Source organism: Balaenoptera borealis (assembly GCF_965194805.1).
Source record: "Balaenoptera borealis genome assembly, chromosome: 4".
Taxonomy (NCBI): domain Eukaryota; kingdom Metazoa; phylum Chordata; class Mammalia; order Artiodactyla; family Balaenopteridae; genus Balaenoptera; species Balaenoptera borealis.
This window is the reverse complement of record NC_138861.1, coordinates 134,612,269-134,635,494: the sequence shown is the minus strand read 5'-3', so window position 1 is coordinate 134,635,494 and position 23,226 is coordinate 134,612,269. Positions and strand designations below refer to the sequence as shown.

The following is a 23,226-nucleotide window of genomic DNA, read 5'->3' as shown; positions in this document are numbered from 1 at the left end:
ACCGAGATCCGCCATAGTAGATCAAACATTTTTAATTAACAGAAATTAAAGCAGTATCCAGTACCTACCTATGGTTTTGGAAAATTTTTTTGCTGTTTGGTTGAACTAAGATTGTTCAGACTATTTGATGGAACATATTCAAACTGGTTCTTGAGTAATTAAGCTCATCTGGAGTCTTTCTATAATACTTTGGATTAATATGATTTTTGTACAAAAATTAATTTCATACTGAGAGAAGTAGAGTGTGACACTGGGATGTTTAGTTGTTTTGTTTTTTCTTGCACAGGATGAGAGAAGGCAGAATCACTGGTTGATGGAATCTAATAATCATTTACCTAAAGCTGACTTGAACCAGATTTAGCTGTTCTTACTCTGCTCATCAAGATATAAAGCTTTGGGGCTTTGGCTACAGATCACTTTTTTCTTTAGTAAATGGTTGTAATTTCAATGACCTTTTCTTAAACCTCCTTATCTACTTACATGCAAAATTGCAAGAAATGAAGCTTGAGATTTTTCCAATCCATGTCTTAAAACTAGAATTACTCCCACTGTGACACGAATCAGAGTGTAGTTATGATCACTTAAAATACCAAGTTGAACAATTATTTTTACAATCCCACAATTCTGATTCCTTTCCACCCTAGACTTCTCAAAATTAGTCAGGAAAACGAGAAGAAAAAGAACTGACAACGTAATTTTTTCTCTTTTCTGTTTAACAAATGAAAGTAAAAAGAAATGTAATCGAATAAATGCAATACATGCCTACTATCTTAGATACCTTTAGAAAGTTTATTCATTCATTGTTTCATCACTCATTCAAATATTTATAGAGTGCTTAATATGAACTGACAATATTGTAGGCACTGGGGATGTGACATATACAAGAAAAATCTCTGCCATTGTAAAATGTATAAAATAGTGAGTGGAGATAGAAAATAACCTGTAAGCAGAAAATATTTCAGATAAGGATAATTAACATGGACAAAATGAAACAAAGTAATTCATGAAAATGTATGTTGTGTGATGAGGTGTGAGGGGGGCATGAAGAACATCTTTAATTAGAACTGCCAGCAAAAGGTAAGCTGAGGTTATGGTATTTTAATTAATACAGAGCCAATCACAAAATCAATACTATAATAATATGTCACTGAAAAATTTTACTTAAAATCAAGTCAAATGTTTCAATGATTTTACGAAGTACATTAAAAAGCAAGTATCAAAAATGAGAGAAAACCTTTAAATTCATCTTTATGTACGGAGAGTAGTATCAACATCGTTAAATATATTAAGTGGATAACTATTATAATTTAATAGTATAATGATATAAAAGATGATGTGTTTTCCTTTTTCTTTGATTTACTTCTTTATCACACATGATGTCAAAATTATAAAATGACAAAGGCTCAAGGAGAATTGTAAGCTTATGTATTAAAGATGGTTGATGTATCCAAAATGTTTGGAAAATATGACTTTAGGATGAGGGCTGGAATATGTAGAAATATGAATCTTTTTATTTCATAAAAATGCTAAATATTCTTTTATTTTTTTAATGTTTATTTTTTTTATTTTTGAATTTTTGAATATCATTTTACTTTTTTTTATATATCAGATTCTTATTAGTGGTGTGATGAATTGGGAGATTGGAATTGTCATATATACACTAATATGTATAAAATGGATAACTAACTAAATATTCTTTTAGATCATGGATATTTGACTTTTCACAAGAATATACTGACTACTGAGTTATTAAATTTTCATTGTATACTTCTCTGAGGTTGACTCAATTAGACATCTGGCTAGCTGATATTTGTAGGTTTGTAATTCTTACCAGAGAAATCACCCATTTTGTTTATTTTTTAAAATGAAAGGCAATTTTCTTAATTTTAGGTGTACTTTCTATCTCAAGTATTGAGATACCTCAATATCTCAATATCTCATTTCTATTTCATTCTCTACACAGTCTCCTTATTGATCTATCAAAAATACAAACATATCATTGAAAAGTGTGAGCATATAAATTCCATGCTTAAAATGCTTCAAAGACTCTTATTATCTGGTCAGTGCTTTTCAACATGTTTCACTGATATGTTCTAAATTGTATTGGACATTGAACATATATATCAGGGTGTGGGGATCTTTGTATTGAGGTATATTTTATATTCAGTAAAGTGAACAAAATTTAAGTGTATAATTCAACACATTTAAAAAAATTCTTTCACATAACTCAGACTCCTATCAAAATACAGAATATTTTCATCATTTGGGAAAGAACCCTTCTGCTTCTTCCCAAACTCCACACCTCTCCCCACTCTACCTGTCAAGAAGCAACCATTGTTGTGTTTCCTCGAAAGTTTCTTTGACTATAACAGAATTTCAAATCTAACTACAGAGTGTCTGGCTTCTTTTGATCAGCTAAATAGAAAAATGTTTCTTACGTTTATCAATTTTTGTACATATTAGTAGCTTATTCCTTTGTTGTCTTAATTTGCTGAGAGTTATTCCACTACCTGGATATACAACATTTTTCCTAGCCATTCTCCAGTTGATGGACATTTGGATGTTTCCTGTTTTGAGCAACTATGAATATCCGTGTTATGTTATGGACATCCTTGTGTACCTTCTTGTGTACGTATGTATTCAATTCTCTTGTTTAAATAACTAAGTATAGAATAGCTAGGTCATGTTAAAAAAAAACCCAAAACTTTATGTTTAAGAGAAACTGAGAAGCTAATTTCCAAGATGACTTTAATCATTTTATTCTCCCATCACTAATGTCTACATCTATGCCAACATTGAAGGTTGATGGCCTTTTTGAAATCTAGTAAATATGTAGTATCATTGAGGTCTAACTTTGCATCTCTCTGATGACTAATAATGGTCACTTGTTCATGTGCTTATTGGGCATTTATCTTATTTTGTGAAATTTTTTGTATCTTTTGACTAATTTTTAATTTGGTTCTGTTTTTATTATTGAATTGTAGCAGTTACATATTCTGGATACAGATTCCTTGTCAAATGAATTGTAGATATTTTCTCCCAGTCTGTAGTTTGTTTCTTCAATCCTCTATGAAAAAAACAAAATTTGCCTACCTAAGGCTAAGAAGATATTTTCTTGCTTTCTTGTAGAACAAGAGAACGAACTGTTCCAGCATCATATATTTTGAAAAGACTTTAATGTCTTTATTGAGTCATTCTGGTGCCAAGTTTTAAAACAAACTGACCATGTAAATGTGAACCAACTTCTGGACTCCATTCTGTTCCACTAATCTAGTTGTCTATCTTTATGTTAATACCATACTAACTAGCTTGGTAAATGTAGATGTGTGCAAATTTTTATTTCAGATAATGTATCTCCTCCAGCATTGTTTTTCTTTTTCAACTTTTGTCTATTCTAAGTACTTTGAGGTTCTACATACATTTTGTAATCAGCTGGTCAATTTCTACAAACAACATGCTGAAATATTTATTAGTATTGCATCAAATCTATAGATCAACTTGGATGAACTGGCAGCAAAACAATATTGAGTGCTCCATTCTATTACCGGGTATAAATCCCTGTTTGTTTAAGTTTCTTTAGGTTTCCCTGAATGTAGTTTTGTTTAGCTACATGCTACAATTCATAATATGATGTATCTTTAATATCATTCAGAACTTCTTTTTAATTTCAAATTTTTCTTCTGTTCTATTGGTTATGTGCAAATAGGATGCTTAGGTGGCAAATGTATGGGCATTTTCCAGGTACCTCTTTGCTATTAATTTATAATTTGTATTTTTCTTTGTATAATTCCTAAACATTATTAAATTTATATGTAACTATATCATATTAAAAAAATAATGCTGTGCCTGATATTGCAACTGCACTTCCAATTCAGTCTCACACACACACACATACACACACACAAATTAACCCGCTATTCTATCACTTTGTTAAATTCTTTTATTAGCACTGGTAGGTTTTTTTTCTTGTTGCATTGTTTTCTTTTTTGTTCCTTATGATGTTCTACATACAAGATTATGTCCTCTGTGAATATAGGTAACTGTTTCTTCCTATTGAATTGGTATTACTTTTTTTTTCTTTCTCTTGACTTACTATACTGGATAGGACCTCCAGTTCGAATGGAAATGATAAACAGACATTTATGTCTTTTTTGCAATCTTAAAGGGAAAGTTTTCAGTTTTTTAATATATATTGTGATGCTAGCTATAGTTTTATTTTGTTTTGTTTTTTGTAGATGCACTTTATCAAATTGAGAATTTTTTATTCTGTTGCTAGAGTGCTGGTCATTTTTATTATGAGTGTGTTAGATTTCTCTGACACTTTATAAATTTATTGATAGAATGTTTTTGTTTCTCCTTTAATGAATATGATGAATTATATTGTTTGATTTTGAATTTGAAAAGTGTGGCTCTGAGTTTTGCTAATATTTGTTTAGGACTTATAGCTTATAGCACCTAAGTCAGAGGTTAGTCTGATAAATAAAATATTATTGGAACTTAGCCATGTCAATCCATTTACATATACTCTATGACTTTTTACACTACTATGGGAGAGTTGAGCTGTTTCAACAGAAATAATATGACCCTCAAAGTATAAAACATTTACTCCCTGAGCTTTTAAAGAAAATGTTTGCTAACCCCAGGCCAATATCAGTGAATGATATTAGTGTGTATTTTTTTTTCTTTTTTTGGTAATGTCTTTGGAATTACTGGCCATATAAAGTAAGATGAGAAGTGTTTATTGCTCCTTTATGAAAGAGCTTTTGTAAAATTTTTTTTCTTGTAATTTTTTGGCATAGAATTTTGATAAGCCTTCTGGCCTGGAGTTTTCTTAGTTGGAAAGCTTGTAATTAAAATGCAATTACTTTAACATATAAGATTATTATTTTTTAAATTTACCCTATGAAAATTCTAATAATTTCTTTTCAAAGAATTTGTCCAAATCTTCTAGGTGAATTAATAATTTTATCATAATATTCTTTTTGTTATCCTTCTGAAGAATCTATAGTGATTTTTAAATTTAATTCCTAAATTATTCACTTGTGTCTTCCATATTTTTCTGGATTAGTCTAGTTAGTGATTTACCAATCTTATTAATTTTTTTAAAGAATCAAGTTTTGTTTTCATTAATTATTTCTGTTTTCTCCATTTGCTCTTTAATTGACTTAATTCTGTTTACCACTTCTTTTCTTTGCTTACTTTGAATTTAATTTGCTGCTCTTTTTCTAGCTTCTCAGGGTTGACATTTAGGTCACCAGATTTAAAAATTTCTTCTTTTCTATAAGCATTTATAAGTTAGCTTCTAAGCCCTAATTTAGCTACATCTCACACATTTTGATATGTTATTATCATTTATTTTAAAGTATTTTTTAATTTCCCTTATACGATTTCTTCTTTAATTGATAGATTATTTAAAAATGTGCTGCCTAATTTCCAAATAGTTGACGGTTTTATAGATTTTTTGTTACTGATTTCCAATATAATTCCACTGTTTTGAAAACGCATTCTTAAAACTTGTATATTTATTGAGAATTATTTTATGGTCTGGCACATGGCCTATTCTAGTCAGCCGTCTATGTGTAGTTGAAAAAAATGTAGTCTATTGTGTGATTGGGTGTAATTTTCTATAAATGTCAGTTAATTCTACTTGGTTAATAGTGTTTCTCAAGTCTTTTACACCCTTACTGATTTGCTATATACTTACTCCATAAATGACTGAGGGGGGATTGTTGACATTTCCAACTATAATCTCAGTTTGCTTCTTTATCACTTCAGTCCTCATATTTTGACAATATTTGAAGCTATATACACGTATTTTTGGAATTGTTATCCCTTCATGATTAACTGAACTTTTATCAGTGTGAAATGTCTGTTTTATTTCTGGTAATCTGTCTTGTTCTAGAATTAATTTTATTATTAATACAGCCTCTCCATTTTTCATGATTGGTGTTTGTTTGGTATATCATTTTTCATTCTCCTTTGAGTCCATATGTGTCTTTACAATCAGTTTGTCTCTTGTAAATATTATCATAAATACTGGACACAGCGCAGGTTTTGCTGGCACAAAATTCTCATAGCTTTTCTTTGGTTAGAAATGTCTTTATTTCCTCTGCATTTCCCTAGCGTATTTTTGCTGGATATGTAATTATAGGTTAAAGATTTTTAAATATAAACTTTTTATTAAAAAGATATCCTTTATGTTGTTCCTCTAAATGTAATATGTCTTTTTTTCCCCTTAGTTCTTTTAAAGTTTTCCTCTTTATTACTGGTTTGGGCAATTTTTTAATAATGTAACTTAATGTTCATCTTGTTATGTATATTCTGCTTAATGTTGATAGAGCTTCTTAAAACTGTTGATTTATATTTATATTAAAATTTGAAACATCTGGCCATTACTTTTTTTTTTTTTGCTTGAAATTTTCTCTCTTCTTACTGTATGTCAATTACATGCATATGAGACTACTTGATGTTTTCCCAGAGTGCCCTGAAACTATTCTCTTCCTTTTTTTTAACTGTGTATTTCAGTTTGAAGCAGTTTGAAGCATTCAGTTTTCCCTTTATTCATGTTCAAATATTTTATTTATTAGGTTCTTTTGCTTATGAGCCCATCTTTGAAAATTTCACTTTGGGTATCTAATTTTGCTGTTTTAAATGTGCATTTGATTTATTTTTACAGTGTTTATTCCTCTAAGGAGATTTTACAGTTGTTCTTTCATTATCTTTGTTTTTTTCTTAAATAGTTGAACGCATTTGAATACATCTTTTAAAATTATTGCCTTCTAATTCCATTACCTCTGACAGTTCTGTGTCTATTTTAATGGACTTACTTTTCTTATTATGGGACACATTTTTCTACTTCTTCACATATCTAGTAGTATTTTATTGGATTTTGGACATGATGAGTGCTATGTTAGTGTGTGTATAAATATTGTTTTCTCCCTTCTGAGAGTTTTGAGGTTTTTCATGGCAGTCAATTAATTTATTTGCACATTAGCTTGATCCATTCAATGGTTGCTTTTAAGTGTAATTAGGGTAAAAATAAAGGAGCCTTTATTCAAGAGTTAAGAGTAGTTCTATTCCAATGTCACAACTTCTGAATTCTATTCAATGTCCAGCTATTCAGTGAGGACTCTTCATTCTTGCTTTTTAGAATATGAACATTTTTCAGTTGTGTCTGTTCATAATACATATAGTATATATTAATATATAAATATATATAAATATACATATAAGTATATAAATATAAATATATATATATAGTTTTTTATTTCCCAGCTCACAGCTCCTGATAACCTTTCTTTCCCTAACTTTATGGACTCTTTCCCACAGCATCTGCAGCTTAGTATTTGCCAATAATTCAAGGAAAGACTTTTAGGACTTTCTTTTTCTGTATAGGTCCCTATTTTCCTGCCCTGCAAATTTCTGTCACCCCAGTAGCCTTGAACTCAGTTTTCTCAACTCGGTGAGACTTCTATGATTTAGTCTTCCTTTCACTGTGCCACAGTCCAGACAGTGTTAGTTGAAAGTCAGGATAAACATGAACCAAATTTCTTATTTCCCTTCTACTTCGAATCATAGTCCTTCACTATCTAATGTTTAATGTATGAAAATAATTATTTAGTATATTTTGTCCAGATTTATAGTTGGTTATCATGGGGAATCTAGTCCTATACTAGTTACTTCATCATTGATGGAAATAATATACTCTCTGGGAGGTCTTTTAAGTTATCCAACAGTGTGTTTTATAAATGTCAAATTTCTTTGAAATCTTATTATTTTTTTTAATTATAGCAAACGTGCATTATGAAATACCATAAATTTTTATTTAAAAAGCCATATTTTATGTCTCTTTTGACAACTCAATATAGCCTCCCAAATTTATTATAAATTAGAAGTTGTAAGAAGGTCATTTATGCCTCGTTTGTATTTCTTTGGTAAGCACTAAAATTCTAACTCCTGCTCTTAGCCTCAATGTTAATCCCCAAAACCAAACCTTACATTCCAATGACACTGAATAGCGTATAATTAAGCCTATGGAAAGTATTATTTCCTTTTATGTGTCTTTCTCACTCTGTTCCCATTGTCTGAATCAAGATCCACTTTCTTCATTCCCAGATAACTCTGTGGATATTTCAATACTTGTATTTGCTATGTTGTATTACAATTCCTTGGCATACATTAGTTTTGTATTTTTTTTTTTTGGTATTTTATTGTATTCAATATTTATGTTTGTATTATATTTTTTGCACCTCCATCACCTAGTATAGTGCCTGGGTAATGTAGATCCTAAAAAATTATTTGTTGACTATGTTTTTATGTATGGAAAAAATATTGTCTGTCAGATGTGAGTGTGCATCAATTTCCTGTGGAAAATCCTTTGTGGGAAGCTAAATTGTGAATAGAAGTTAATTTCATAAGCAAAGAAAATGGAAAAAAATAAGTTGTTTAGATAATGTGGCATTGATCTGTAATTACCAAAATTATCTAATTTTATTGAAGAAATATATATTTCAATTCAATCAGACTTAGAGAATCATCTGGTTAGGGTATGTATTCCTAGAAATAGTGCTAGAAAACCAAGATCTATCATATGGACTTATTTTCATTCATTGAATATGAAAATTATTTTAGCAATCACTTCGTCTATAAATCCTCATTTTATAGCATGAAGAAACTGATATCTGTGTAATCCCCTAGGTTGCCCAGCTTTTGTTTTATTTTGTTTTACAAATTCTATACCCTCTAGCGGAAAAAAATATGTAAATGAAGAAGCTGTTCATATGTGACATATGTTTATGACTTTACTATTCTATCAAGTGTACTTCCAATAGACATTGGTGAAAAATTTTACAAACTTAGCTTCTAGATTGCATTAAAGAGGCAAATAATAGAGTTGAGTTTTCCAAGCACATCTTGAAAATAAATATTACAAGCAAAGAAAGGGTGAAATTCTTTAGGAGTAAATCAGGGAGGCAGAGGTAGTAAGAATGAAATCCTTTACAGTGGAGAAAAAAAAAGGTGTATCAAAAATTGATACTTTGGTAATTATAAGATATGTATACCACATCAGTTTTAAAAGTAACTTCAAGATCTCACTGAAAACTAACTGGAGACTGGCAGAAAAACACTTGTACAACCAAGGCTGTAAGAAAGATCTACACAGAATTGGGTAAGAAGGGAAGTGAAGCAATCAGGTCTGGATCTGTGTCCCTGGCAGGAGACAAAGAAGAGGAAGGAGATTACACAGGTGGAGATATTCCCTGGGTAGTGAGTGGCTTGAGCCACATATTGGGTGCCCCAGGCCTGGCATCTGAAACCAGGAAGATGAGTCCCCTTAGCTGTCTTGAAAACCAGTGGGACTGACAGGAGAGCTGTAAGAAACCTAGCCTCCACTCATGAAAAGTGTACACACACTGCTTACTCCCGAAACATGGCAGAAGAAGCAGATTAAAACTGCAAGTGACACTGGCAGATTTTCTGCAACCGAAACAGTGTGGAGCCCCACCCGAGCGGAGCACCTGCTTTGTCCCACATGGTCAGCAAGGCAGCTCCACACAAGAGTAAGGGACTGCCACAGCCTGTGACCTGACCCATGCCAAGTGCCCACTCCAGACTCTCTTACACCAGCACTGCTCCCCTATGGGGTGAAGGTGCCAAAAGCAAACACTCAGAGGGAACGGGGCCAGCTCAGACCTGAACCTCAGGGCTTCTGCCCCAGCAACTTCTGTCCCCAGTAGGGTGGTGTTGGCCACTGAGCAGAGGAGAAGCCCTGGCTCATACCTAGCTCTGGTCCAGCCCCTCCATCTCCAGTCCTAACTCCTACCAAGGTAATAGCTACCAGCACACCCTGGGGAAAGACATGACTCATGCTCACCTCAGATCCAGGTCTCCCACCGAAGTCACTGGGCATACACAGACTGTATAGAGACACACCCACACAAGGACACCCATTCAAGACTGGGATAGGTAACTGTTTCAACTAAATTCATAGAGATAGAGAAAGTTAAGCAAAATGAGAAGACAGAGAACTTGTTTCAATCAAAAAAACAAGAGAAAATCCCTTAAATAACAACTAAGGATATGACTAATAAGGGGTTAATATCCAAAATACATAAACAGCTCATACAATTCAATATCGAAAAAACAAACACCCAGATTACAAAATGGGCAGAAGACCAAAGATATTTTTCCAGTGAAGATATACAGACATCCAACAGGCATGTGAAAAGATACTCAGTATCTCTAACCATCAGAGAAATGCAAATCAAAACCACAATGAGATATCACTTCACACCTGTTGGAATGGCTATCCTCAAAAAGTCTACAAATAAATATTGGCAAGGATGTGGAGAAAAGGGAACCCTAGTATACTGTTGGTGGGAATGTAAATTGGTGCAGCCACTATGAAAAACACTATGGAGGTTCCTCAAAATACCAAAAATAGAACTACCATATGATTTAGCAATTCCACTCCTAGGTATGTATCTGAAGAAAGTGAAAACACTAACTTAAAAAGATACATGCACCCCAATGTTCATAGCAGCATTATTTACAATAGCCAAGATATGGAAGCAACCTAAGTGTCTATCAACAGATGATTGGATAAAGAAGAAGTGGGGTTATATATATACAATTATATATATAATTGAAGTGATATATATAATATACAATATATATAATTGAATTTTATTCAGCCATAAAAAGGAATGAAATTCTGCCATTTGCAACAACATGGATGGATCTAGAAAGTATTATACTTAGTGAAATAAGTCATACAGAGCAAGACAAATACTGTATGTTATAACTTTTATATAGAATCTGAAAAATAAATGAATAAATGTAACAAAACACAGACTTACAAATATAGAAAAAAGAAAAAACTAATGGTTACCAGTGGGGAGAGGGAGGGGGAAGGGGTAAGATAAAGGTAGGGGATTAAGAGGTACAAACTATTATGTAAAAATAAATAAGCTCTAAAGATATACTGTACAGCACAGGGATAGCCATTATTTTAAAATAACTTTAAATGGAGTATAATCTATAAAAATATTGAATCAATCCAAAAAAAATTGAATCACTATGTTGTTCACCCAAAACTAATACGCTACACTTCAATTTTTAAAAAAAGTAACTTCAAAAAACACTGGAAATTGACAGTGTTATTTTCTAGGAAGAACAACTATCCTCTTAGGCTAGAGGAAGAGATTTTCATTTTGAGACTTTCTTATCATTTGAGCCATGTTTTTGTCATGTATCTGTATTATTCCTATATCTTATAAAAGGAAAAGGAAAAAATATTTGAGATGTTTCATACAATTATAAATTTGTATTCTAAATTCTCAGTCAGCCAGAATATAACTGAAGTGAATACGATAGGACTGTTGGATTTATGTTTCTAATTATTTGTAGAGTGGACTAATTTGTTTTTTGGTGCTGTTCCTTCTGTTTGGTATATCTGGTGTGACTGTTTCAAATAGTATGTGTAATAGAACAAAATGCAGTCTGATTGATGATGACATTTAGTTATATAACTATTTCTATTTCCTTAAAGCCAGATGTTGCTGTCCTAATTTCTCCCGTGTCCAATTTAAATGTAGATGAGAATAAAGAGCAAATTAAGAAGATAGTAATTTACATGAATAATGAGGTACAAATCAAAGAAAGGGACAACTGCAGAATTAACTATCAGCAATCCCCTTTGAATAAAGCCACCTTTTATCATTTGGAAATTTGGATATCAGGCACCTTATAGAGATTTTACTATTATAGGTTACCTTGGGAAATATACCTAGTTTCAGAAAGAATGCTATTACAATTTAAGTATTTCTATCCAAACTGTGGACTAGTCTAATATGATTCACATAATAACCCAAGCCAATTTAAAGTGGCTGTCATGTTTTTCAGCATATACATATACAAACATATATATATAGTCTATTAATATTTTATTTGTACAACTTTTAACTGATATCAAATAACTCCACAATGCTCAGTGAACATCAAAGAGAAGAGGACCAAAGATGAAAAATCTAGAACATATCAGAGGCAATAGATTATAGCTGTTCACTGCTAAATAACTTTAGACAAATTATTAAATTATAACATTAAAAACAAAACACTGGTGATTATTTGTGCTGACAGAAAAATCCATCCTGAAAAACAAAAGCAACAAGAATATGTTTTTCAAATCCTAAAGGCCATCTCAGAAAATTGTTTTGTTTTGTTAATTCCTTGAGGAAAGAAAAAGAATTTTTAAATATTTGAGCATAAACTGTTGAAGACTAAATATGGAGACACTAAGAAATAAGACAGTTGTATAAGTACATAATACAATTGTTACCATGGTCACTCACAAATGATAATGCAGATTAAAATCAGGTCACACACAGCTCTGAACCAAACTATGGTGCAGGATAGGCTAAGTTTCTTAGGAGTGGTCTGCTGTATAACTAATAGCTACTTTCGATGAGTCAGTCCTTATCAATACAACCAAATTAAAAGCAAACAACAAATAGCTGCACAGCCCAAAACAGAAATAGATTTTTTTAATTAATTGTATCATTTATAAGCAGTTTAATATTTATTTTGTTTTTTCCCATCTATCATAACAATTTACTTGATATAAAAATAATAAGACCCTTATAAGCTAAATTAGGCTCCTCAAACTTGTACAAACTTTAATTTGATATTAATCCAAGGATTTGAGGAATAAGCAAATATTCATATTACACTTGAATTTTTTATTTTTAACATCTTTATTGGAGTATAATTCCTTTACAATGGTATTAGTTTCTGCTGTATAACAAAGTGAATCAGCTATACGTATACATATAACCCCATATCCTCTCCTCTTGCATCTCCCTCCCACCTTCCCTATCCCACCCCTCTAGGTATACACAAAGCACCAAGCTGATCTCCCTGTGCTATGCAGCTGCTTCCCACTAGCTACCAATTTTACATTTGGTAGTGCATATATGTCCATGCCACTATCTCACTTCGTCCCAGCTTCCCCTTCCCCCTCCCTGTGTCCACAAGTCCATTCTCTACGTCTGCATCTTTATTCCTGTCCTGCCCCTAGGTTCTTCACAACCATTTTTCTTTTCTTTTTTTTAGATTCTATATATGTGTTAGCATACAGTATTTGTTTTCTCTTTCTGACTTACTTCACTCCATATAACAGTCTCTAGGTCCATCCACATCACTACAAATAACTCAATTTTGTTTCTTTTTATGGTTGAGTAATATTCCACTGTATATATGTGCCACATCTTCTTTATGCATTCACCTGTCGATGGACACTTAGGTTGCTTCCATGTCCTGGCTATTGTAAATAGAGCTGCAATGAACATTCTGGTACATGACTCCTTTTGAATTATGGTTTTCTCAGGGTATATGGCCAATAGTGGGACTGCTGGGTCATATGGTAGTTCTATTTTTAGTTTTTTAAGGAACCCACATACTGTTCTCCATAGTGGCTGTATCAATTTACATTCCCACCAACAGTGCAAGAGGGTTCCCTTTACTCAACACCCTCTATAGCATTTATTGTTTGTAAACTTTTTGATGATGGCCCTTCTGCCCGGTGTGAGGTGATACCTCATTGTAGTTTTGATGTGCATTTCTCTAATGACTAGGGATGTTGTGCATTCTTTCATGTGTTTGTTGGCAATCTGAATATCTTCTTTGGAGAAATGTCTATTTAGGGCTTCTGCCCATTTTTGGATTCAATTTTTTTTTTTTTTTTTTTGATACTGAGCTGCATGAGCTGCTTGTAAACTTTGGAGGTTAATCCTTTGTCAGTTGCTTCATTTGCAAATATTTTCTCCCATTCTGAGGGTGGTCTTTCATCTTGTTTATGGTTTCCTTTGCTGAGCAAAAGCTTTTAAGTTTCATTAGGTCCCATTTATTTTTGTTTTTATTTCCATTTCTATAGGAGGTGGGTTAGAAAGGATCTTGCTGTGATTTATGTCATAGAGTGTTCTGCCTATGTTTTCCTCTAGACTTCCATAGTGTCTGGCCTTACATTTAGGTCTTTAATCCATTTTGAGTTTATTTTTGTGTATGGTGTTAGGGAGTGTTCAAATTTCATTCTTTTACATGTAGCTGTCCAGTTTTCCCAGCACCACTTATTGAAGAGGCTGTCTTTTCTCCATTGTATATTCTTGCCTCCTTTACCAAAGATGAGGTGACCATATGTGCGTGGACTTCCTTTGCATGTTATTTGTTGCTTTTCCCTGGCTGCTTTTAATATTTTTCTTTGTATTTACTTTTTGATAGTTTGATTAACATGTGTCTTGCTGTGTTTCTCTTTGGATTTTTCCTGTATGGGACTCTCTGCACTTCCTGGGCTTGATTGACCATTTCCTTTCCCATATTAGGGAAGTTTTCAACTATAATCTCTTCAAATATTTTCTCAGTCCCTTTCTTTTTCTCTTCTTCTTCTCCGACCAATGTGATTAGAATGTTGGTGCATTTAATGTTGTCCCAGAGGTTTCTGAGACTGTCCTCAATTCTTTTCATTCTTTTTTCTTTATTCTGCACTATGGTAGTTATTTTCACTATTTTATCTTCCAGGTCGCTTATCCGTTCTGCCTCAGTTATTCTGCTATTGATTCCTTCTAGAGAATTTTTAATTTCATTTATTGTGTTGTTCATCATTGTTTGTTTGCTCTTTAGTTCTTCCAGGTCCTTGTTAAACCTTTCTTGTATTTTCTTCATTCTATTTCCAAGATTTTGGATCATCTGTACTATCATTACTCTGAATTATTTTTCAGGTAGACTGCCTATTTCCTCTTCATTTGTTTGGTCTGGTGGGTTTTTACCTTGCTCCTTCATCTGCTGTGTGTTTCTCTGTCTTCTCATTTTGCTTAACTTACTGTGTTTGGGGTCTCCTTTTCGCAAGCTGTAGGTTCGTAGTTCCCATTGTTTTTGGTGTCTGCTTCCAGTGGGTAAGTTTGTTTCAGTGGGTTGTGTAGGCTTCCTGGTGGAGGGGACTTGTGCCTGTGTTCTGCTGGATGTGGCTGGATCTTGTCTTTCTGGTGGGCAGGACCGTGTCCGGTGGTGTGATTTGGGGTGTCTGTGAACCTATTATGATTTTAGGCAGCCTCTCTGCTAATGGGTGGGGTTGTGTTCCTGTCTTGCTAGTTGTTTGGCTTGGGGTGTCCAGCACTGTAGCTTGCTGGTTGTTGAGTGGAGCTGGGTCTTAGTGTTGAGATGGAGATCTCTGGGAGAGCTCTCGCCCATTGATATTACGAGCGGCCGAGAGATTTCTGGTGGACCGATGACCTGAAGTCGGGTCTCCCACCTCAGAGGCTCAGGCCTGACACTGGCCAGAGCACCAAGAACCTGTCAGCCACACGGCTCAGAAGAAAAGGGAGAGAAAAAAAAAAAAAATGAAAGAATGTGAAAATAAATAAAATAGAGTTATTAAAATAAAAAAATTAAAAAGTAATAGAAAAAAGAAGAGAGTAACCAAACCAATAAACAAATCCACCAATGATAACAAGCTTTAAAACTATACTAAAAAAAAAAAAACAAAGAAAAACCGGACAGACATAACCCTCAGACAAATGGTAAAAGCCAACCTATACACACAAAATCACACAAAAAAGCATACACATACACACTCACACAAAGAGAAAAAGGAAAAAAAAAAAAAAAAAAAAAATATATATATATATATATATATAAAAGGAAGAGAGCAACCAAATCAGTAAACAAATCTACCAATGATAATAAGGTCTAAATACTAAACTAAGATAAACATAAAGCCAGGAACAAATTAGGTGCAGAAAGCAAACCCCAAGTCTATACTTGCTCCTAAAGTCCACCACCTCAATTTTGGCATGATTCATTGTCTATTGTCTATTGAGGTATTCCACAGATGCAGGGTACATCAAGTTGACTGTGGAGATTTAATCCACTGCTGCTGAGACTGCTGGGAGAGATTTCCCTTTCTCTTCTTTATTCGCACAGCTCCTGGGGTTCAGCTTTGGATTTGGACCCGCCTCTGCCTGTAGGTCGCCTGAGGGCATCAGTTCCTGCCCAGACACGACGGGGTTAAAGGAGCAGCTGCTTCGGGGGCTCTGGCTCACTCAGGCTGGGGGGAGGGAGGGGTACGGATGCGGGGCGAGCCTGAGGCGGCAGAGGCCGGCGTGACGTTGCACCAGCCGCAGGCGCGCCGTGCATTCTCCCGGATAAGTTGTCCCTGGATCACGGGACCCTGGCAGTGGCGGGCTGCATAGGCTCCTGGGAGGGGAGGTGTGGATAGTGACCTGTGTTCGCATACAGGCTTCTTGGTGGCAGTGGTAGCAGCCTTAGCATCCCATGCCCGTCTCTGGGGTCCACGCTCATAGCCACGGCTCATGCCCATCTCTGGAGCTCGTTTAGGCGGTGCTCTGAATCCCCTCTCCTCGCGCACCCGAAACAATGGTTCCTTGCCTCTTAGACAGTTCCAGACTTTTCCCTGGACTCCCTCCCGGCTAGCTGTGGCACACTAGCCCCCTTCAGGCTGTGTTCACACAGCCAACCCCAGTCCTCTCCCTGGATCCGACCGAAGCCCGAGCCTCAGCTCCCAGCCCCCGCCCATCCCGGCGGGTGAGCAGAGAAGCCTCTCAGGCTGGTGACTGCTGGTTGGCACCGATCCTCTGTGCAGGAATCTCTCCGCTTTGCCCTCTGCACCCCTGTGGCTGCGCTCTCCTCCGCGGCTCCGAAGCTTCCCCACCCACCCTCCATCTCCACCAGTGAAGGGGCTTCCTAGTGTGTGGAAACTTTTCCTCCTTCACAGCTCCCTCCCAGAGGTGCAGGTCCCATCCCTATTCTTTTGTCTCTGTTTTTCCTTTTTTCTTTTCCCTACCCAGGTACATGGGGATTTTCTTGCCTTTTGGGAAGTCTGAGGTCTTCTGTTTGTTAGTGTTCAGTAGGTGTTCTGTAGGAGTTGTTCCACATGTAGATGCATTTTTGATGTATTTGTGGGGAGGAAGGTGATCTCCACCTCTTACTCCTCCGCCATCTTGAATGTCCCCCTACAGTTGAATTTTGAGATCATTCAAAAGTACATTATATTTTAACAAATAAAAACTGAGACATTGGGCTTCCCTGGTGGCGCAGTGGTTGAGAATCTGCCTGCTAATGCAGGGAACACGGGTTCGCGCCCTGGTCTGGGAAGATCCCACATGCCGCGGAGCAACTAGACCTGTGAGCCACAACTACTGAGCCTGCGCGTCTGGAGCCTGTGCTCCGCAACAAGAAAGGCCACGATAGTGAGAGGCCCGCGCACCGCGATGAAGAGTGGCCCCGCTTGCCACAACTAGAGAAAGCCCTAGCACAGAAACGAAGACCCAACATAGCAATCAATCAATCAATAAATAAATCTTCTAAAAAAAAAAAAAAAAACTGAGACATTTAAAAACAAAAGAAAACCAAAAAACCTGGTGAAATTTACACATTAACAAGGGAGAAAGATAGATATAGGGAACTAACCAGTGGTCACCAGTGGGGAGAGAGGAAGCAGAGGGGCAAGACAGGTGGAAGGGCATCAAGAGGCACAAACTGTTATGTATTAAATAAATAGGTGACAATGATAAACTGCATAGCACAGGGAATATAGCCAATATTCTACAATAACTTTAAATGGAATATAAGTTATAAAAATATTGAATCACTATGTTGTACACCAGAAACTAATACAATATTGTAAATCAACTATACTTCAATTTAAAAAAAGTAAGAAAGAAAAACATTACAGATATAGCTGGAAAGGAAAAAAAAAAAAAAACAGGAGAGAAGGAACAGATTTCCAATACACTAACTCTTAATGGTTTTCTCAGGACACTAATGATCCATCAGAGCCTCGGAGAGTTTATATGTAACTCTAAAATTCAAACAATTTGCTTTTTTCCTTTTTCCTATAATAGTACTTATGCTGTTAATCAAATACAAGATAACTCTTGCTATAAATTTATACATTTGTCATGTTTTCTTCTGCTATGCTTAATGTTTATTGTAGGAAACAAAATTGAACATAAAACTATGTATATGTTCTGGGGACTTCCCTGGTGGTCCAGTGCGTAAGACTCCAGGCTCCCAACGCAGGGGGCCCGAGTTTGATCCCTGGTCAGGGAACTAGATCCAACATGCATGCTGCAACTAAGAAGCTCACCTACCACAACTAAGAGTCCACATGCTGCAACTAAACATCCCCCAACGAAGATCCCGTGTGCTGCAACTAAGACCTGGCACAGCCAAAATAAACAAACAAAAAAACCTATGTATATGTTTTACTTGTCACAGGTTGTGAAAAGCAATTCAATTTTCTCATATTCACAATGTACTAGAGACCAAAGGAGGAGATGTAGAAGCTGGAAAAAAGGTTATGTGATGTCCTCTCATTCACATTAGCCCATTTCCTCCAGGTTCCTGTCTGTGGCTGTGCAGTATGCTCGAGTGGGGGCAATGGTCCAACACTGCCTCTGTTCTAGTTCTGAGGGAACAGAGGGGAAACTTGCAAGGCAAAGAAGACTTTGGTCTTGGCCCAGAGTGGCTGATAATAGGCAGCACTCCACCCCTGAGGTGACCCCATCAAAGAACAGCAGACTCAAGTGAACCTAAGGCACAAAGTATCCAAAAAGTGAAAGTGGTATTCCAACTGTCCACACTGCATAGGCTGTCACAGTGAAGATGGCAAAATTGAAAAAAATTGGAGGAGGACTGAACTTTCTCCTGGAAAAGAGGGAGAATCTGTTGCCTCCTTTGGTTCCACCATCTTTATCTTTGGCATAGGAGGCAAGGGGTAGATCTTACTTACCAGCCAGAAAGAGAACAAACATGAAGATACAGAGGACCCTTTAATGTGTAAAAGAGGCCCCCCCGCTGTCAGTCAGAATCCTTAGAAGGAAAGGCAGCAAAATTGCGAAGATACTGTTGCCAGCGGTGACAATGCCACTCACCAGTCCCAGGCGCTTCTTGAAATGTGTCCCCAAATGACCCATGAAGGCTGGTAGGCAAAGGAGCAGCCACAGGCAAACGTGATTCTCTAGGTAAGGTACAGAGGCTCCGTGGAGCTTACAAAAGAACGGGGCATGAATCCAACAGCACCCACCACGGCTGTTTTCTGACAGCCAAACAAACATGTCTGTGAAGACGCTAATGGGCAGCAGAAGGGCATCAGCCCCATGGAGAGAGAACTTACCCACGCTGTCTTGAGAACCATCTTGTCATCCTCCTTGGACCCGAAGGTCTTCAGCACGGACGTGAAGAGCACCCCGCAGGCGTTCTGGGCGCCGAGCCACCCTCAGGGGCCTCACGGGGCTCAGGGAACCGGGCGCCCAGCGGCCCGCCAGCTCCACCTCCACGTTCTCGGCCGCCGCCGCCGCCTCGGGGCCCTCCGAGGGTCCAGGGCCGGCAGCGGGGCCACCTCCGCGGGCGCAGGGGGGCCCTGCAGGCTGCGCCTCGCTTGTTCCCCGCGCGGTGGCGGGCCTCTCCTGGGCGGGCACCGTGGCCGAGGCGGCCTCCTTGGGCCGGCACCAGGGGAGTGGGCGGGGCCGAGTTCCCGGCGGGCTCCGGGAGGAGCCTGCGTGCTGGGCCGCTGCGCTAGAGAAGCCGTCGTGAGGGCCGGGGAGCCCCCCGGTGGGCAGGTGGTCCCCCTCCCGCTAGCACTCAGGCCTCAGGCCTCCCAGTCCCAGCCCCAGACCGACTCTTTGTTTTTTTATTTTTATTAATACCTTGCAAAATACCTAGACTAAATATATAGAGAGCTACCTGTTATTTTAATCAAAGTAACTTTTAGTTTTATGAGTAGTGTTTATATTTCAAATATTTGTTCAACAAGCCATTCAACTGTTGACTGAAAAAGAATGTACAACTTGAAAGTTGAGGATTATGTTTTATTTGGCGAATTTTCTGAGGACTTAAGCCCAGAAGACAGCCTCCAATAAAGCTCTGAGGGACGGCTCCGAAAAGGTAAGAGAGGAGCCAGGTTATACAGGAGTTTTGCAACAAAAGCCAGATAACCAGAACATAAAAGATTACTGTTAATAAAAGAAAACCAGGTGTCTCAAGTTTTTTAAGTTAGCTCTTGCTTTTCTGAGTATAGGAAGATGCAAGAGTCTGGGCTCACTGAAATCATTCCTTTGAGGCACACCTTGGGTATCTAAGGCCAGGATCCAGTTCTTCTCCATCCTGAGTCCCCTCAGGGCGCACCGTTGGGGGTGGCTGCAGTGGCCGAGGGCTTGTTGGATGGCAGCCCTTTTGCCTCCATCCTGAGCTCATTCCGGGCTCACCATCAGGGCCTGGTAGTGGCTGATGGCTGGATGGCCACAGCATCGTTTGTTTGCAGTTTCAGTAGGCAACATTTTTCATCCACACAACAAATATTTCTTAAGTTCCTAAAAAAAAAATGAGTATAAGATAAGGGACTTCCCTGGTGATCCAGTAGTTAAGACTCCACGCTTCACTGCAGGGGGTGCAGATTCACTCCCTGGTCGGGGAACTAGGACCCTGCATGCCACGTGGTGTGGCCAAAAAAAAAAATTTGAAGTCCCTACTACCAACCAGATAAATTTTGGGGCTCTAGGAAATAGATTCCTAAAAAACAAATAAAATAAAATATTTCTTGAGCTCACAGAGGTAACCTCCACTCTTTTTCAGCTGCCTAACCAAATCACCCCGTTTGGATCCTTCTGAGAACAGCAGAATCAATCGTGAGTACCAGGAATGATTTAAAATTTTAGCTCTCCTCCAAAATTGTTAGGGTACTTCACCTTGACTTTCTCTCTGTATAATAGCCATTTTCCTCTCTGAAGGCAATGTAACATTCAAATGTGTTTCTCTTCCAAAAGCGCAGAAATAACTGAGTAAAGAAAAAATCCTAGCAGTACTTTTTGTTTTGCAGAATTTGTATTTCTCTTCAGCTTTATGGCTTTCATTAATCCTCTTCGGCATATAAAATAAAGGTAGATGTATTGCTTTAATGACTATGCATTTGCCTTAAAGAACAATACAAATGCCTGTATTTCAAGGCATTAAGCACATTAAAATCAATACAAAGGGGAACTAGTTCATTAACTATTTTAACCTAGTAGTTGATGAACTAGTTCCCCTTTGTATTGATTTTAATGTGCTTAATGCCATGTTTATCACTGTATAGCTTTCAAACAAAAATACTGTAATGCATGCTGAAGGATCAAATAATTGACTTTACTTTCAGTATTTCCACTTTTCTAAATCATACAGAGAATAGCTGAACTGGACTTAAACCTATTTTGGATTTCATTTACATCAGTGTATATAATAGTTCTAATTTCTGAACTTTGTACGCCAAATGACAGGTGATTGACACTATCTCATACTAGCACCTAACAGGGGTAAGAGCCCTGAAAAGCAGGTATTACCACTTACATTTTACACATTAGGAAACTGAAGCTTAGAGAAATTTAATAATTGGTCTTTTATCACACAGGTGGTTAGTTATAGAGCCAAAATTTCAATCTTATGTGCCTTACTCCAAGGTGTGTTTTTTTCACTACCCCGTAGTGAAAGTGGGATCTCTTTTTTAAGACATGTAATTATTGTTTTAAATTATCTGATTTAGAATTCATACAATTCAAATCAGTTCAACAAATATTTTTTGAATGTGTGGTTCAATAGACATATGCTGCTCAGATAAACCCAAAGAGTCAGGCCTCAGGTAGCCTACAGATTAGCAATGAGGCTATGACAAGCATGAAACAGCTATAATTCAAAGTAGAATGTGCTAAATTGATGCAGCATCATGACGATTAAAAGAGGAAAGTTCCCTTTGGTTGAGAGAACCAAGAGAAGTATCTTGGAGCAGAAAAGGTTTGAGATAGCTTGAAAATAGACAGCACAGGCAGAGAAGATAATGGGAATGATGAGTAAAGAAAATGGTGTGAATGAATGCATAAAGACAGGAAACTATGGTGTATATTTGCAGAATAGCAAGAAGTTATTCATTTAGATTTTGTAATAAAATCTGGCCAGAAATCAAATAGAAAAGCCAGCACTTGCCTTTGAATATTTACCTAGAGACCAACTTCAAAAACCTGTGTGTACTTCAAATATTCCTCTACTAATAAGCTAAAAGAAGAGAGTAGACACAAAATAGCTTTCTCATGATTTGAGGGTTACTTAATGTAGGAAGACGAGGCAATGAACATGAATTATATGAATATCTTTTGTTTCTCATACCAGACTTCTTACAGTCAAGAAAAGTAGGAGACTCAGTTAAATAAATTAGTTCCAAGAAGATTTTTATAATAATAATTTTCTGTTAACTTACTGCTGTAGATAACAATGTCTGCGAGAAAATAAGTCCAGCATCAGAGTTACTAAAAATTTCAAAGGCATCTAATTTTTTGATTTTCAAAGCTGATAACATCCTGTAGTGCCTGATTTGCATACTGATTACAACTGTAGCTACAGCTGAAACAATGGTCTCCAAGCAAAGGAGATTCTTTCTCAGTTGTTGTTATGATGAGTATGGCTTGGGGGCCTCTAGGGAACTACAGAGTAATCTGTTACACATAAGTAATAATATTATATGCTTATAGGTCTTAAGTCAGCCATACTCTAGGAGTGATTCTTTTAGTCAGTATTCTCCAGAAAAACAAAACAGAGAGAGAGAGAGAGAGATTGATTGATCTATTATAAGGAATTGGCTCACATAATTATGGAAGCTGAGAAGTCCCAAGATCTTTCATTTGTATTGGAGGCCTAGGAAAGATGGAGGTGTAAATTCCAGTCTGAGTTCAAATGCTTGAGAACCAGAAACACAAACAGTACAAGTCCCAGTCTAAGGGCAGGAGAAGACCAGTGTCCAGCTCAAGCTGTCCTCTCCCTTTTTGTTCCATTCGGACCCTCAACTGCTTGAATGATGTCTACTCACATTGGGGAAGGCCATCTGCTTTGCTCAGCCCGCCAATTCAAATGCTAATCTCTTCTGGAAACATCATCACAGATACGCACAAATATATGTTCAATCTGTGGGCATCCCATGAGTCAGTCAAGATGACATGTGAAATTAATTATCACCGTGATGTGATTCCCTCAGTAGAGTTTCATGAAGATTTCTATTTAGGCCAGTTTTTATGGCTTTTACTTAAGCACCAGGTTAAGAAATGGGGTAAGGGTAATCTTTTTCCCTTTTAGAATGTGATGATATGTCGGTGCTCTCTTGGAGAGAGGAGGAGCTAGCCACCAACAAAGGTG

General features: G+C 36.6%; 1 pseudogene across 1 annotated transcript; it reads right to left on the bottom strand.

Moving 5' to 3' along the window:
- Window positions 1-18,395: 18,395 nt before the first annotated feature.
- Window positions 18,396-20,322, bottom strand: LOC309628496 (monocarboxylate transporter 10 pseudogene; annotated as a pseudogene). The gene is made up of 2 exons: window positions 20,141-20,322; window positions 18,396-19,590 (listed from the first exon to the last, which is right to left on the bottom strand). The product of its transcript is annotated as a monocarboxylate transporter 10 pseudogene (transcript).
- Between the last annotated feature and the right edge of the window lie 2,904 nt (window positions 20,323-23,226).